At 36.5% G+C, this 17,997-nt stretch overlaps 1 protein-coding gene across 1 annotated transcript in view; it reads left to right on the plus strand.

Annotated features, from left to right (window-relative positions):
* The first annotated feature begins 1,462 nt into the window (after window positions 1-1,462).
* The window catches only part of LOC149800590 (uncharacterized), a 50,821-nt gene continuing 34,286 nt past the window's right edge, over window positions 1,463-17,997 (plus strand). The window contains exon 1 of the mRNA XM_089954550.1: window positions 1,463-1,658. The gene's annotated coding sequence lies outside the window, so the exon portion shown is untranslated. The remainder of the gene's footprint in view (window positions 1,659-17,997) is intronic.

Below are 17,997 nucleotides of genomic sequence, written 5' to 3' on the forward strand. Positions count from 1 at the left end.
CGTGCTATCCATGCCTACCAAACATAATAAAATTCCCAAACCAAATAAGGAATTGTTCCAAAAATGTTTCCAATACTCAGGAATTTTGCAGTTGAGATTAAAAATACCCACCCTTTTTCCTTCTTCCGAACCCAATCTATCCAGTGGCCTCAGAGATGCAGTCGAGATGAGAAAGCAAATAACTTTATTTGTATTCATAAATACCTCTTGATGTCATTCAATATACTACCCATCTACTGTGTCACTAAATATTGTTATTGCATGTATATTTACTATGTGTCTTCAATATATATGGGCGAGTATCCATCTTGTGAAAGGAGAGAAAGTAAATATATTGTGTCTATACATGTTCATCTTATTATGTACAGGAATGCATGTGTGTGTATATCTGTGCTCTTATATCTAAATAAGGTCAATTGTATGAAAGCCTCAAGGTAGATTAGTTCTTCAGCTAATAGTGGTACCGTCTATAAATAAGGTCATTATTATTATTATTATTATTATTATTATTATTATTAAATATCAGTGAGATGGTACTAATAATAATAATGATGATGATGATGATGATGATGATGATGATGATTTATTGCTACTAAACGAGGGTTCCTAAACAAGTCGATAAAGAAAAAAGTGACGCTCAGTAGATAATACAGAAATGGATTAGGAACGAATCTTTCATTTTGAAGCGAATCCACAATGAGCTTGCATTTCAAATATCCCATGTGTATGTATGTATGTATGTATGTATGTATGTATGTATGTAAAATCCACTTAGGAAAGTTCAGTACCCTGACCTAAATAAACATATTTACTTCTTCTGTTAATAAAGATCCTGATATTAAGCCCATACACAGAGAGAATAATTTAGCTATGTATTAGTTGTTTACACAAAATGAAATAACAAAAAATTAGTTAGGTCAAGCAGAAATTAACTCAATTTTGGACAAGATTAAGTCCAGCATACAATGTTACATAACATTAGCATATAATGAAATTTAAAAACTAACAAACAAACAATCAAATTAGATATACAGAACAATGCATGTATGTATGTATGTATGTATGTATGTATGTATAGACCGAGAGAGAAACAGACACAGAGACAGAATGGAATGAGAGAAAGGTTCTGTATTCATTCCAATATCATAACTTACTGTTCGAATACATTTTCAATTAGTTCAATCAGACATAATAACAATAGTCAAGCACTATTATATGTAACTAGTACGAATTTCGGAACAAAACTTTTTCTTCAGAGTGTCTATTGTTTGAAATATACAAATGCAATTGCTAAACTTGTATTATCATAAAAAAGACTATATGTATATGTAGGTGGGGCACAACATTATATCAAAAGCTTGCTATACATCTTCGCAGTTTATGTTAAGTCACAAGAGTTTGACCCACTGTCATCTGACGGGAAGTAAAATTTACTGCAATATATAAACGCATTGTAATAGGTCTAGTGTCCAGATGTCATCGTGGCTCAATTACCGTGTTTTCTGCCGTAGAGTCCCACCAACATCACAGACTTGCATTCACTTGAATTGTTTGCACCATGATTACTGGTCAAACGAGGTTTAAGACTTAGTGAAACTTTTATTCACCAGAAGGATTAGTTATACTTTCGCATCTCATTGTCTGCATTGGACGCATGGGTAAGTTATTTCTACTGTATCACTGTTTACCAAAAAAATGCTTTCAAATGTTAATAGAAATCTCTTTCTCAAAATCGTTTCGACTGCAATCTGACATATTAAGAAAAATAAAATCCATTTATGTGTAAGTAGTATATAAAAATTAATAAACAATGTCTAGTTCTTATCGAAGAAAAAAATATGTTATTTAGCTTTTGAAATAAAATTTTGTTTCAAATGTGACTATAGGGTGCTAATCTAACTGCTTATATATATATATATATATATATATATATATATATATATATATATATATATATATATATATATATATATATATATATATATATATATATATATATATATATATATATATATATATATATATATATATAAGCAGTTGGATTAGCACCCTATAGTCATACATTCATACATACATACATGCTATTAATATAATATAATATACGCATACCTCCCTCTTATTCGAACTGGTCATCATTTTTCTCTTTCAATGACATCTTTTAAAGTAGTGGTGCTGATGGGGACGGAGGTGGGGGAAAGAGGAGGGGAATTTTTCAGTCTTTGCTATGTACACCAAGGAGCGTTTAATTTCATGATAGTTGCCGTTAATAATATTGATGAGACATATACAGTAGGCTCTAAAGTGGAGGTATTTGAGTTTTAAATGCATATTATTCAATTTATTCACTATTACCTACGATTTGGTTTGGTGTCTTTAGACATAGGAACACAGATCAGTTAGTGCCGATCCAAATGGAGTAAAGTGTCTTACCCAGGAACACACCCGATCCAATCCGGGCTGATAACATGGTAGGATTCGAACCTGTGCCATTTGAGTCTGGCACGTTAACAACCGAGTCTTCTCGGTTTTGAAGGAATTGTACTTGATTCATATTTGCAATATTAGGATCATAATGCTTTCTTTTATCAGAACAAATGTTTAAACATTTACGAACATGTGTCATTTGTAATTTAAAAAGAGAATATGTCTGTAAGCATGTCAATAACGTTTCTTCCTAAAATATATTTCTATACACGTTCAACAATCAGAAAACATCAATCATGCTAAAGTAACTCTTATAAACAGTTTTGGAGGAGAGAGTAAAATTCTTGCATAAAGTCCAAAAGCCTGTGGATCTAAGGAATTTTTATTTTTGATTTTAGAATTGTATTCTGCCAGATACGAGAGGGGTAGGTATAGTATTGCTTGCTCATAAATTGGATTAAACTGCAAGCTGTAAAGATTCAGATTTGCCGTCGAATAATGCGCCGGCTGACCTTGATCTATTCAGTTTGGTAATAGTTTATCAGTAGAACAAATCAGCTCGATCTTGATCTGCCGATGCATTATGCGACGTTAGATCTAAGTCTATGTTGTTTGCTGTTGGACCCGACTTATGAGGGAGTATAAACTGTACTGAATAAAGGAAACTTTAGATTTAATGTTAAACGTGTAAGTTATTTTCGTTTCTTGTGGTACCAACGCTTTGAAGGAGAGTCGTCGCTTACTAATAATCTTTCAATGGCAATTTCTGAGAGAATGTATGTTATGCCCAAACATTTTTATTTGTATATGTTTTGTCACGCGGTCTTCTGTCCTTGTTTTCTTCATTTGACTTCTTGGCTTCATATTGGTGAAACTGTGACTATACGTTGCAACATTTTCTCAATTTAGATACCGGTATTGATGTTTTCCATTTTCGATGGACGTTCTAAATAGTTTATATCAAGAAATTATAGCATTTTTCAGAATGTGGCATCATCCGAGGATGTCTGACATTTCTCGCAGACCTTATTCGCATAATATTTGTTGTTATTCATATATTGGCATCCTTACTGCTGGCAATTTTGGTCAGAACACTATGAAATCATATCATTCTAGTTTGTTTATTTTTAAATCCACATTTAAAGTTTTATTAATTTGTTTTTATATTAACATGGCCCAACATTCGGTCTTAATTTGGTTCACAACTATTTTACTGTTCGATAAATACATGTCTGAAGTGACGGTAGTAATTACGAAGCAGAGCTCCGGCAGAAGTTTCCGGTTGGGTCACAGAGAATTGTCAGGTATTTGTTACTTTTTCTCATAAATCAACAATTGCTGTATTTCTTTTACACGACAAAATGTATTAGACAACAGAGGATTTGTCTTGAACTTCTTCCAATCCCCAATTGTGGTTAATACAGTCTTTTCCTTTCGAGTCGTGGTATTAATCTTACTGCATTGGTCCTATTTCTTTGCATGCTCTAAAACTGCCCTTTGTACAGCCGGTATTCTGCACGTGTCATTGACAACAGACCGGTTCCCCGCGACCTGATTTTTATAATTAGCCGAAAGAAAGACTGGAAATAAGGACATGGATGTCGACAGAGTTATACCTGATACAGTTACTCTTTCCTTTTTTCGGAGGAGGCAGTAACATGCATACAACGCCAAATAACTCAAACATCTGCGTAACAAAGTTTAAATAGTTTCCCCAGAACCTAATGCTCTCTTACTCAAGAAAAAACCTAGTGCATCATAGTAGACTTTTACAAAATACTTGGTAATAATGCTTCGTCTACTTGCATGAGTCACGATTTTGTTATTAGAGTCATTTATTACACAATATCTTCTCCTGTATCTAAAATAATTACCTGAAGGGAATCCGGGGTCAAAACCAGCCGTATATTTATTCCGTTGTCATAGCACCTTTGGACAGCCGTAAATTATTGAGACACAAGACAAATTATTCATTCCATAAACCGTGTTCAAGTTATTTCGTAAAAAAAATGTCTTATTCCCACTGCAGACAAAACACCTGTACCCTTTATACCAGACAGATGTCATTTCCGATTTTCCTTTTCACCATGTTCGCATCTTTCAAGCAAATTCCCTAATTATGTCATTATTACATACAACCGGCTAATTGTACAGACATGCGCCCATTATACAACGGACACCTGTCAGACATCATTGTCTGTATTTGAAAATGTGTTCACCCAGGTGTTTAGATGGTACATTACCAGTTGTTTACAATGCGAGGCATAGTCAAGATGGATATCAGCCACTTGTGGACTGAACAACAACAGAACAACTTGGTTAAAGCTTTTGAGAAACAATATTCCTTACGTTACATCATAACGATGGCACTTCTCCATCCGTAAAAAAAGAAATGTCTAAATGTGTTCATTTACTCTACTCCAGATCATTGTAATTTCTCTGTGGCACTTTATTCGCCTGTAACTGACGCATCAATATGCAAATGATAAAGCTGGAATTTATTTTGAAAACAAAAATGAACACTTTCAATTAATATACAACCACTACGGATATATATATATATATATATATATATATATATATATATATATATATATATATATATATATATATATATATATATATATATATATATATATATATATATATATATATGTTTTTTTAATAGAAGCTGAAACTTATATAAACTTTCTTACTGGTATTTGTTCACTCCAATATAAAAATCAGTGGTAGAAGCAATTTTTGGAAATCCTTGGTTGTCAACCAGTTTGATAAAACTCTCTTCCCATCAGACACAAAAACAATTATTGCAATTGCCCTAAAGAAAGTTGTAATCAAAAAATTCAGCAACGTTTCACACACACACACACACACACACACACACACACACATATATATGAACCTATGAATCGTGTTATTTCTAATTTTCTCGATTATTTTTCCATTATGCGTGTCGGTGTGCTGGTAAGAGACTCATTAGCCCGATTAATTACCAATTTCTAGAACAAACGTCATAATGTACAGAATTCACGAGACTTTACGATAGTATGGGTTAGTTTTATAAAATCGACGCTCCATATAGAACTTGAGATAGGAATAATTATTTGTATTATATTTCTTGGTCGTGCTTTTTATTGCATGGCGTGAGGTTCTAATATATGGCAAGGAAGGGGTTTACTAGTTAATCATTCAAAGGTGAAGCAAGAAAGCCATGTAAGTGTGAAATTGAAATTCAGTGATATGTGGTCATTAGGTGATTAGAGTGGTTATTGGCATTATTCATGCGTTTAAGAACTTCTATGTTGAAAAAGACTGTTGTCTTAAGGTTTCTTAGAATTAGGGAAAAGCAATGGATTTCAAGCCACGCTCACGCAGGTATTTTGATTGGCTAGGTAGAGAGACCCCTTGCGGGAAGCAAGACATAATTTCTGGTGATTGCGGTAGGATGTACGAAGGCGTTGTAATATTTGTATTTTTGGTTATGTTTTTAAAAATAAAAAAATTAATTCAGCCTATTCGATAGGAAGGAAAACGTATCCTCTAAGAATCTGGAAGCTTCCTTGGAAGTTTGCTTCTTGCATCGAAGCATTATTTTATGAAAATCATATATATTTTTTTGCTTTCGTTTACATTTAGTTTTTCATGAGCCGATGTTGTTACTGGTAGGATATAATTTGAGGTCGGAATAGAGTACGTTTTAATATTAGAATACAGTTCAGCTTCCTAACCATCAGCGAGAAACGTTGTTTTGTCCCGACCAGACACGAGGTCAGTTGAACTCCATTTTCAGTTTGAAAAAACGCTAGTCAAATCTCATAATTTCTTACGATTGATTTAAGATAACCAAAATGATTTTTACTGAGTTCCTTTCAGTTCGGGAATCATGAAAACATAGTTTATTATGTTTGAAATAATTTCGAAATAAGAACCTTACGAAGACTTTGTAGCTTATACCCACAAGGGTTCTATTTTTACTTAGCTGAAAATCTGACATTATATCTAATAATTTTCCAAAACTGACAAAATTCTCTGCATCTGAGAACATACTGAATGATGTAATCGGAAGCTGGTATTGCGTCATAGATGATATGAATTGCATTATGTTATTCCTAGAAGTCATGGATGATGCAATCATAACTAAGCTTACATCACTCGGCTGACCATATTGGCCATATCAGTTCTAAAAATCATACAGTGTCGTGCTCTCTTATTTGTCAGTGTTTGATTTTGCAAAGGGACACTGTTCTGTTTGGCCAAAGTGAACAGACATGCCTCATACTTGTGTGAACAATGCAGATAACTTCTGTTTTGTTTGTGGTGAAGTGACTTTTGCATCACAAAAGCGTAGTATAACCACTATGTATGGTTAAGAAAGCCTATTACCTTTATTTCGGCTTCAAAATTGGAGATCAGGACAAGAGGTAGGCACCACACATATGGTGCAACACTTTTGCAACAAATATTCGCCATTGGTTGAACAGGAAAAGGAAATCTATGCATTTTGCAGTGCCAATGATTTGGAGAGAGCCAACAGATCATATCAGCAATTGTTACTTCTGCACGGTACATCCAGTTAGGAAAGGTGTATCAAAGAAGAAAACGTGTACTGTGCATTCTCCAAACATTCCATCAGCTATATGCCCAGTACCCCACGGAGAAGGTCTAACAGTTCCTGATGCACCCGAATCATTCTCGCTTGCGTCAGATGAGGACCAGGAAGAGGACGAAACTTTTAGTTCTGGACCATCAAGGTCACATGACCCATATTTTCTCCCATCCGTATTCTCTGAACCAAACCTCAAAACAAAAGGTGAACTGAATGACCTTGACAGGGATTTGGAATTATCCAAGAGTAAGACAGCGCTGTTGGGCTCTAGACTACAGCAGTGGAATCTCCTGGCAGGTGATGTTAGGGTTTCCATCTTCCGTGACCGTCGAAAGGATTTTGTCCCATTCTTCTTCATGGAAAGTAATCTTGTAGCCTGCAACAGCATCGATGGTGTGATGGCAGCCTTCGAATTTGTTCCTGATTCAGATGAGGGGAGACTGTTCATTGATTCATCAGAGACGAGTCTAAAATCTGTTTTGATACATAATAGCAAAGTTTGGCCATCAATTCCAATTGGTCATACAGTCCATTTCTAGGAATCCTAAGAAAACATGAAATAACCTTTTAGGTGCATAACTATGACCAACATCAGCGGCAGCTTTGTGGCGATTTGAAGGTTCTTCCTCTCTTGCTTGGTCTGCAGACTGGATACACAAAGTACTGCTGTTTTATCTGTAAATAGGATAGTCGTGCGAGAGATTCCCACTACATCAAAAGAGATTTCACCCTCAGACAGTCATTGGAGCCTGGGAGGAAACGTTTTCAACATCCACCACTTGCTGAATCAAAGGAAGATTTTGTTACCACAGTTGCACATCAAGCTGGGGCTGAGGAAGAACTTTGTCAAGGTCATGGACAAAGCATAAGCAGCTTTTAAGTACCTTGGAAAATTTCTGATAAAGAAAGGTGTCTTTGTTGGTCTTCAGATTCGTGAACTTCTTCGAGATGATGAATTTGACCGTGCACTGCGTGGCAAGGAAAAGACGGAATGGAAAGCCTACCAGTTAGTGGCAACAAATTTTATCGGAAACAACACTGCAGGCAACTACAGAGAGTAGGTGGAAATCCTCCTCAAGGCATACATAAGCCTTGGATTCAACATGTCACTAAAGATACATTTTCGTACTCCCATCTAGATTTTATTTTCTTCCAAATTGCTGAGCAGCGAGCGATGAGCACGGTAAGCGGTTTCAACAGGATATTGCAACAATGGAGAAACGTTATCAGGGCAAATGGAACGCATTAATGTTTGCAGACTATTGCTAGAGTGTTACGAGAGATGCTAAGCTTATTGCATGCAAAAGACAAGCCTCCTTGCGCCTAGTAGACACTGAATAAAGACTAAACTATGTACTTATATATGCATAATAGCTTTTGTCTTTTGTTTCATAATAAATTTTATTTCTATAACCTTGTTGCTGTTTTTTAAAGTGTTAGATAAAAATATAAAGCAACTATAAACACACGAAAGACCTAGGTTTACAATTTATGATAAATCTACTATCTGCACAATATATATATATATATATATATATATATATATATATATATATATATATATATATATATATATATATATATATATATAAGATCCTAAAACTTAAATATCTTGAAAACAGTAGTCAATTAGTTGTTTTGTCATATCTGAATTCATCACATAAAAATCCATAGAGACGGCTTCTGAAATATTGTAGACCAGTGTAATCCTATTGCAAACAAGTTTATATCCCCTCTACAAGACTTAGGTCGTGATTATCTTCTTCTGGAAATACTGTAAATTTAAAAGGAACTTTTATTTCTAGAAGTTTCTAAGGTCAGAATCAAGACTGTATTTTTAATTCAAATTGAAGTAAACATGTGTACAATTAATTGTGATTGAGTGTTTGATCTATACTAATAGAGAAATATTAACAATGTATTATGTTGTCAAAATATAACTGGTCAGTAGCCTTATCCGTTTTTTTTTAATGACAATTAAACTAACCTTTTATTTAAAGGTACAACATTATCTTTGTATGCTCATAAAAAGTGATGGAAAACTTTACAACAAATATTTAACAAATGTTGTCTGGAAATGTTTTCAATAAATGTCATTCTCTTTTACCGACCCTAACACATACTCATCAAAAACTCGTGTTGTACAATTCAGCTCTAATAAGTTCATTTTGTGCACTTCAGAATTAACCCCAATGAACGCATGATGTACGCTTCAGAGTCAACCCCAATGAACTCATGTTGTACGCTTCAGAATTAACCCCAATGAACTCATGATGTACGCTTGAGACGTAGCTCTAATAAACACGCATTGTACGCCTCAGAAATTGCCCTGATAAACACAATTCGCACAGCCCAAATAAAATTGTTTGGCAGAAATGAAGGTCATTGTTTTCATCAAATTCAAAATACTGATACAATCCGATTGATTTGTTATAAATGTTTTGGAATCCATTTCTCATCCGTTTCTATTTAAAACTCTCTCACAGATTGAACACTATGGCTATCAAGGTCACTGAAAATAATGTATGTCATTTTGGAGTAAAAACAGGCATAATAAACTTGTCTTTAAATCAAATTAAATGTAAAAAAATAAAATAAAAAACATTCTATAGTAATTGCTTTCGTACTCAGTTGGCATTATGCTCAAAGTTTAACCGCCACTGATGTGTTAAAATGAATAGATGTACTGACAGCAACACCCGTTAATATCAGCTGTATCACTGTACTTAAGTAGCAGCATTGTGAGACCGTGCTGACCAGTCACAGTTCCTAATCCATAAACCGTTTATAATACCACCGTTTTTTCTCCTCACCTCTGAGATAACGACATACACTCCGCCGACGCGACATGCATGTATACACGTACATACGATTACTTATCAAGATCACTGTTTGCTCCAACGCTCCCGTACTGGACAAACCGAACACTATTGTTGGAATTGTATCACACAGATACAACCTAACCACATAAGAGAATTTCCCATGAAGCACCCAGTCAGATCAATAAACTGTTGAAGCTACTGGAATTGATTACGTTTTTTTAAATATTGGCTAACTTTGAAGAGGTCTATCACATTCTTTCTCGACACCGTTGTTAAATTTTTTATTCAATTTTGCTTCTTTTACATTTATTTCATTTTAGTCTCCTAAACGATTAGCGAGTCATACATTTTACCAAGGCAATGCAGGTCGATATGTTTCTTTATAATTGAGGAATATTCTAGCTCAGGTTGGTTGTGCACAAAATATGACAGTCGAATCTGATGAAGTACGGTTGATTTCAGATATGACCAGGGGGCACAAAGCGGAAACTGTTTCCTTTTTCGTGAGAATATTAGAGAATTACCGCGGTGTCAATAATAATTGCGAACGTTCACCGATCGATAGTATTTCAGAGGATTCATTGGCGTAGCTAATGCCGGATTCACATTGCCCGAGCAATGGCGTGTTTGTAATGTCAAAGGAAAGATTAAATTATCATTTCGCCTAAATGCGACATACAAAAATTTTAAGAGGCTCCAAATATGTATAATTTTGAAATATGTTTTCGGAGTTCCATGATAAATTATTTGAGTTTCAGATTTAATTTGAATAATAACGGCGCACACTCAGTGAAGCTTATGACAAGCAGCCTCCCAAATCATTGCATGATATTGTACAGGAAAAGTTTAGTTCGCACAATACATCTCGTCCCTATGAATGCTTGGGACGCGTTGGTGTATTACAGCAAGGTCGAGTTGGAATTTCTCACCAACATCGATCAACATATGTTTGTTGCAAAAGAAATACATGGCGGTATATCGATGTCTTTTCACCGCTATGCTAGATCCAAAACTCAGCTTTTGAACGGGTACTACCACGCTCTACCAAATAATACATGATGTATATATAAACTAACACTTTATGAGTGATCAATAATCCATCCCATGCCTATTGGTGGATTTGAATGAGTGGTGCCAATCATATTGATGTTGGAAAATGCATATGAGGGTATGAGAGCAACAGCGACCATATATACGTCTTTGAAGTTCACCTGGGTTATCTACACGAACTGCACAACACCTGGACTTAAAAGCGCTCTCTGTGTCTATGGAGTGATTGTCGCCACATTAGTGCGGGATAATAGACGATTCTAGTAGAAAATACACGGACTGGTGCCATACTTTAGAACTATTCGAAACTATGTTGTAAATGTGCTTATATAACAGATGTATCCATGGTCATCACTTCATGTTTCGCTAGTCCACCGGATACTCGGATTTCATCAGCTTGATTGGATGGCCCCATAAATCTACATCAACACGGATCTTAGAACAGTAACCACAACTTAATGTGAAAATGATTTTAAAACTTATGAACAACACCGTATTTGGCAAAAGGTTGGAAAATGCGCAGAAGTAAATATGTTGGTTCTTGTCCGGGACAGCGGACAAAATAAACTCAGCAGGCGTTTTGTGTGCCTGGAGTTCGAGTCACGCAATATCTTTGATGGCGGACTTTTTTAAGTAGATAGCAAGAAAATGCTAAACTGAAGGTGGCAAAGGTAATATATGTTGGCGTGCCTGTGTTGAACTTGTCTAGTCTGCTTATGTTGTTTTGTTATGCTGCGATCAACATTCGGTACTGCACGATATTAAAATGGTGAACTCGGACACAGATTCATTACATATACATAATATCACGCAAGACATTTATACGAATATGTGCGGGGCATCACTGGCTGGCAAATTCGCCACCAGACGGCGTCCGAAAGATCATCCACTGTTTGGCGATTAAAAACGGTAGAGTGTCGAAATTGAAGGATGAATGTACGAGGAACCCCATCAAAGAGTACGTGGGACTCCGCCTACAAATGAACCGCGAACTTCTTTCTCCACATTGGACACAATTCCCCGAGATTGCGGCTCGGCCATGACGTGTTGGACCTCAATTTGTATTTGCAGAATAAGTTTACATGCGGAATAGCACACAGTATGACAACACGATTGCGTTAAGCAACAACTGACATTTAGCAAGGAATCACGAAAAGAAAATGCATTTATGCATAGGAAAAGCCAAAACCACGCAAACACGATGACATATTTCCAAGAATCAGTCCGAGCATTAATCATTGGCCTGGATATATCCGAAAAATCTGTTACTGCATCTGATCAAAAGAGGTTAACTTGGGATCGGCCGGTTTAAACAAATCAAGTTAACTATCACGTGATTGTAATATGACAACAACAGAGATTATTGCCAGCGATGTCATAGTCATGTATGCGGAAAGTTAGCCGCAAAGCTGTCCAGGAACAATTCAAATTTCTTCATGGTTATATATATGTCCGCGAACAAGACAGATGCATGCATACGTCGATATAGACCGCACAACAGTTCTCACAGAGGGCTTTGAACAAACCTTGCGTTGATGATCGAACTTACAATCGAACCCGCGAAACAAGAAAAGAATGTCGCATAAAAAACTACTAAGATTATTGGATCAGAAGAGAAACTGTGTCTAGGACATTTAACGATTGCCAGCCCATCAAGAGACAATGACTCGTCCTCCACAATCACCAAGCATACATTAAAGAAAGCACCGTTTGAAACAGTTTAGGTCAAAACTGATCTCTGCCATATCGATCGAATCTCTTCAGTACTATGTTGACATTGCACAGTCATCACTGAGAATCCAAAAGAAAAACGAATCTTGCCGTAAAATATAGTACCAGACATTGTTAGGATTACCTCAAAGATTCAAATTAACCTAACATATGACGCAATTAACGACAGTTACGAAAGTAAAGCACCAGTAAGAGTAACCTCTGAGAGTTATATATTGTTTGGGTTTGTCCCGAATGAGGCCCCAGGTAATCTAATTACTGCCGCTGCACCTGTTTTTCTTTCGTGCAGCAATTCCCAGTTCATAAACTTTAGTCACCCTTTTACAATCACGTATACGTGTTGGACCTACACGGGAAGATCTTGACTGAGCACCTGCACATTAGAGATGGACCTATTCTAACATAACTGCCTTAAGAGGACGTGTGAGAACCTATGCGTGTTGTCTACGCGAGGAAATCAGTTTACACGACATAGTGCGAACATAGCCTTGGAGATTTTGTCACTGGAGCCCCCAGTTCTCGCTGGCCTGGTCTCGCACGCTGAATCAATTGCTAAGCAACTTACAATACAATTTGCTGATAGCATCATAAGCGCCGCTGTGGATTGGTTGAAACATCTGGGATCGCAGGCAGTTCAGTTAAGTAGAAATCAACTCTCGACAGCCAGTAACGTATAGCCGATTCGAAAATTGCAAATCTGGTAATTAGAAATGTATTACGGTCGTCTAGCTAGAGGTATTAGACGAAACCATAATGTTTAAACAATGGCTTGATTCAAATATGTTTCGGATCTCGTGTTTGACATTTACGGCATCACGGAATTGTTCAACAGCGCACATTATTTCACCCATGGATAGGAAACTGAAGTCTTCTTTGCCACTACGATATTATGACTAATCAGGTACAGCGACAATTATGCTAAATCCGTTGGACAATCAATGATGTTCATCGAAGACTCAAGCGAACTTATGCAGCTCGTGTACCCTTTATAAAACGACAGGTTACAAACATCAGTTCTAAATACTATAGAAGATTTAATATTTTCTAACCCCAATTTTAACCTTCTGTTTGTAACGCGACGAAAATAGATTAACGAATTATGTTGGTTTCCATGCATGATTCCAATCTCACGCATATTTAGATTCTGCAGAGACGTTCGTAAGACTATTTTCGGGACCAAACACACAGTCTCGCATCTCGTAAGGACTAAGCTACTGATGCAATTTGGCATGATGCTACAGTTTCCAGCAACGATAAAGTTGTGTTATCCTAACTTACGCATGTATGTCAGTGGTCACAAACGTACTTTTAATATCACTTATACCAATGCGACATTTAAAGAGATTTCTCATGCCAAAATAGTACCAAACAAGGTATTAGCTCGCCACGGCACGTGTTTGTGGCATTTCAATGCATGGAAAATATAAACACCCATCTGGTTAATTCGATGATATGACTGTAAAAATACGTGGACTGAGACTAGAATATTGAAACGATTTCGCTGTTATCGTAGTATGACTTTACTATGGTGTACCAAATTTATTACTTTTCTCTCTCCAGCATTTTGACCTCGTTACGCAATTATCTCGTCTATGGATACAAATGCTCGCCGACAAGAGCGATCGAATGAGTGTCATTGACGCGATTTTGGAAAATTGTTAGAATTTTTTTTACTCATAGTAGGCTATCGAACCTATAACATTTTAGCCGATCTCAGCTGCGGTGAACACACAGGTCTTTGTTTAAAACTTTCCTGGAATAAGTTATCAGGGAAAATCCCACTGATGTTGACACAGACGCAGGCGCAACAGTTTGAAACAGCCAAACGTCAACGCCACGGGATTGCTGCGACAAAAACACGAGAGTGGAAACGTTCCATTTCTCACAGCCATTCCTACTTCATTGGCGGCTGCAGATCTCGAGGCTACAAAAACAGCTGAGTTATTGGCCATCAGAAATTCATCTGGGATGGCCCTGTAAAAGGATCCTGAAGGCGGAGTTTCTTGAGGTAAGAAAAAGGGAAAAGGTCAATGCCCTTCCTCTTAGCCACAAGAGCAGACTTGGGATCAAGGTCATCGATGGTGGCCTTGCCGTTAATGGAAACTAATCTTCTCATGCGTCCATTAATATATTTTGATTTACTCCCTGTGACAAAGTGTGTCAAAGATTTCCGATGTGTCTTTGTGTGGGATTAATTCAGAACCCTAATCCCCTGCACGTAGGAAGCCGGAATCATTAACCTGGATTCAAGAGCAGAACCTGGGCCCATTTACGTTGTAATGCCTTGGCATCTTTTGTACTTGGATTCTAACGGGCTTGCATAGCGACTTGAAGTTGATGATTTTTTTTTTTAACCTGGGCGAAAAACTAGCACTGTTTTATTAAACACTGCCCATGCAAACTCAAACTGATGCCCTCAGATGTGGACATATTGTTGTTAAAGCACCGCATGCGCTACTTGAACTAACATTGTCACTTCGACACTCCGCTCAAAATGCATGCTCAACCAACCGACGTCGCGTGGACGTGGATCAAACCAGGTTAGATCATTCTAGAAAATTGTAAGCGTTCAACGGTGATAATCAGGACATTGTTTTGAAGCATCCTTGGGAAAAACCAAATGCCACAATTCACTGAGAACCAGGGAATCTGACATGCTTGTGTGTCAGTGATATTGATCAAAAATTACATCGATGCAAAGGCCGCCTAGATGCTATCGGCAATACCTTCATCGATATGTATAGGACGTTCCTTGGGTGTATACAGTGAAATATTAACCAAAGTAATGAAAAGTTTGATATTGCCAACAGTCGACTTATTTTCATAGATGTGTGGGATATACATGACTGCCTTCAGGAACGCGCAAAAATTACCATGAAGTCCAAGAAATATGTTAAATCATCTGAAACGGATTATATAATATATGGGATACTCTCAAATATTGCCAAACCATAACAACAAAAAAGATCTGCATCTATAATTTATCGCGTCAAGTCAATAAAAGTATCTGATATTGACCGAATGATTCTAGGACAATTCCCCCCTCCCCCGTCATTTAACCCCTGGTCATTTAAGCCCCGTCAATTACCCCGTCTATTTTCTCACAGTCAATCACCCCCCGGTTAATTATCCATTCCCCATGTCATGTACCCCCTGGGCAACTACCCCCATGACATGGTTATTACCCTGAATAAAAAAGCAAAAACTGTGAATATTTCGATGTGTATCTTGGAAGGCCACAAACACGTGGTCGCCGTAATTCATAAGTACATTAGTAATTCATATATATATATATATATATATATATATATATATATATATATATATATATATATATATATATATATATATATATCACCTTTGTCTTTATTTGTAAGGAATGTTGATATCTGGATCTGGTTCAAGTTTGACGTCACGAGATGATATATCCAACTACAAGTTCCTAGCGCTGCATTGAAAGTATAATATTTCTGTATGAATAGTTTGTTTCATTAGACCCCTTGTTCAGAATGAAAAGTTGTGCCATACAAGCGTTAATCGTTATTCATAATGGCTGCGACATTCGGTCGTTCTATAGATGGCAAATTATACATGTCTCATGTTTATTGTTTACAAAACTATTTGTTCATTAGTTCATCACAATTCTACGTACGTAGTAGAGGCCCTTCCCCTTATGTACTCTTAGGTGTTGACAGTCAAGAATGGTCTATGAATCTCATTAGTCACCGCCAATAAAAATGCCAAATAGTCCAGAAACCAAACAGGTATATGGTTCCCGTAATGATGGCCAGACAAATTCTGATATAACTTTGACAGGTACTTAAATCTGACCGTTTACTGTGAGGAGTGTTGAGAATTTGATAGCTATAGTAATAGAACGCGTGTTATGGGGTCCAAAAGTCCGAGCACACCAGCAAAAACGCTCATGTCGATACTATATAGCAGGGGTCGGCAACCTACGGCACGCGTGCCATAAGGAGGCACGTCAAGAAGTCTTGTGTGGATTGCGAACAGCAGCCAAAAATCTTGATTTTAACAGTGCTACTCTCTTACTGGTGCCACGCGCTCGTTTATTTTGTATTTAATCCGGAAAAAGTGGCATGCTACGTAAAATAGGTTGCCGACCCTGCTAAATAGCATCATTGGTGACTATTCCATTGCAGATCAAATTTTCCTCTCTTACAAGCAAGTGTAAATTAATCAGTCAATTCTAAAGCAATATAACACAGATATAGGTTTTTTTTTAAATGCCATAGTTTGGTATAATCAGAGTATTTTCCACAGAGTTTAGTTACATGTTCCGATAACATAGTTTAAACGACTTCCCTGTACAACCCTTAACACGTAGCTAATTATAAGTGGGGTAATTACATCGAGATCTAATTTTCCGAAGTATCGAGACGTATTTAAAGAAATAAAGCAAGAGCAAGATGTTCTACCAAACAAAAGTAATAATGATGTTGGACATCAGTGACCTATCACATGGAAATATTGGACATCAGTGACCTATCACATGGAAATATTGGACATCAGTGACCTATCACATAGAAATATTGGACATCATTGACCTATCGCATGGAAATATTGGACATCATTGACCTATCACATGGAAATATTGGACATCAGTGACCTATCACATGGAAATATTGGACATAATTGACCTATCTCATAGAAATATTGGACATCATTGACCTATCACATGGAAATATTGGACATCAGTGACCTATCACATGGAAATATTGGACATCATTGACCTATCACATGGAAATATTGGACATCAGTGACCTATCACATGGAAATATTGGACATCATTGACCTATCACATAGAAATATTGGACATCATTGACCTATCACATGGAAATATTGGACATCAGTGACCTATCACATGGAAATATTGGACATCATTGACCTATCACATAGAAATATTGGACATCATTGACCTATCACATGGAAATATTAGACATCAGTGACCTATCACATGGAAATATTGGACATCATTGACCTATCACATGGAAATATTGGACATCAGTGACCTATCACATGGAAATATTGGACATCATTGACCTATCACATGGAAATATTGGACATCAGTGACCTATCAAATGTAAATATTGGACATCACTGACCTATAACATGGAAATATTGGACATCAGTGACCTATCACATGGAAATACTGGATATCAGTGACCTATCATATGGAAATATGGTGCTATTACAAATGGAATAACAAATGTTCTTATATGCAATATTAAGTATCGATGCTTGGAATCTTTTTTTTTTTTCCTTAATGTTACCGCAACACACATCGAAGATTTATTAAACTTATGTATAAGACTTAGTGGTCCATACCAAAGGGGGGCCCCG

This window comes from Sinohyriopsis cumingii, chromosome 4, assembly GCF_028554795.1.
Source record: "Sinohyriopsis cumingii isolate HCF-2022 chromosome 4, ASM2855479v2, whole genome shotgun sequence".
In the NCBI taxonomy this organism is placed as follows: Eukaryota; Metazoa; Mollusca; class Bivalvia; order Unionida; family Unionidae; genus Sinohyriopsis; species Sinohyriopsis cumingii.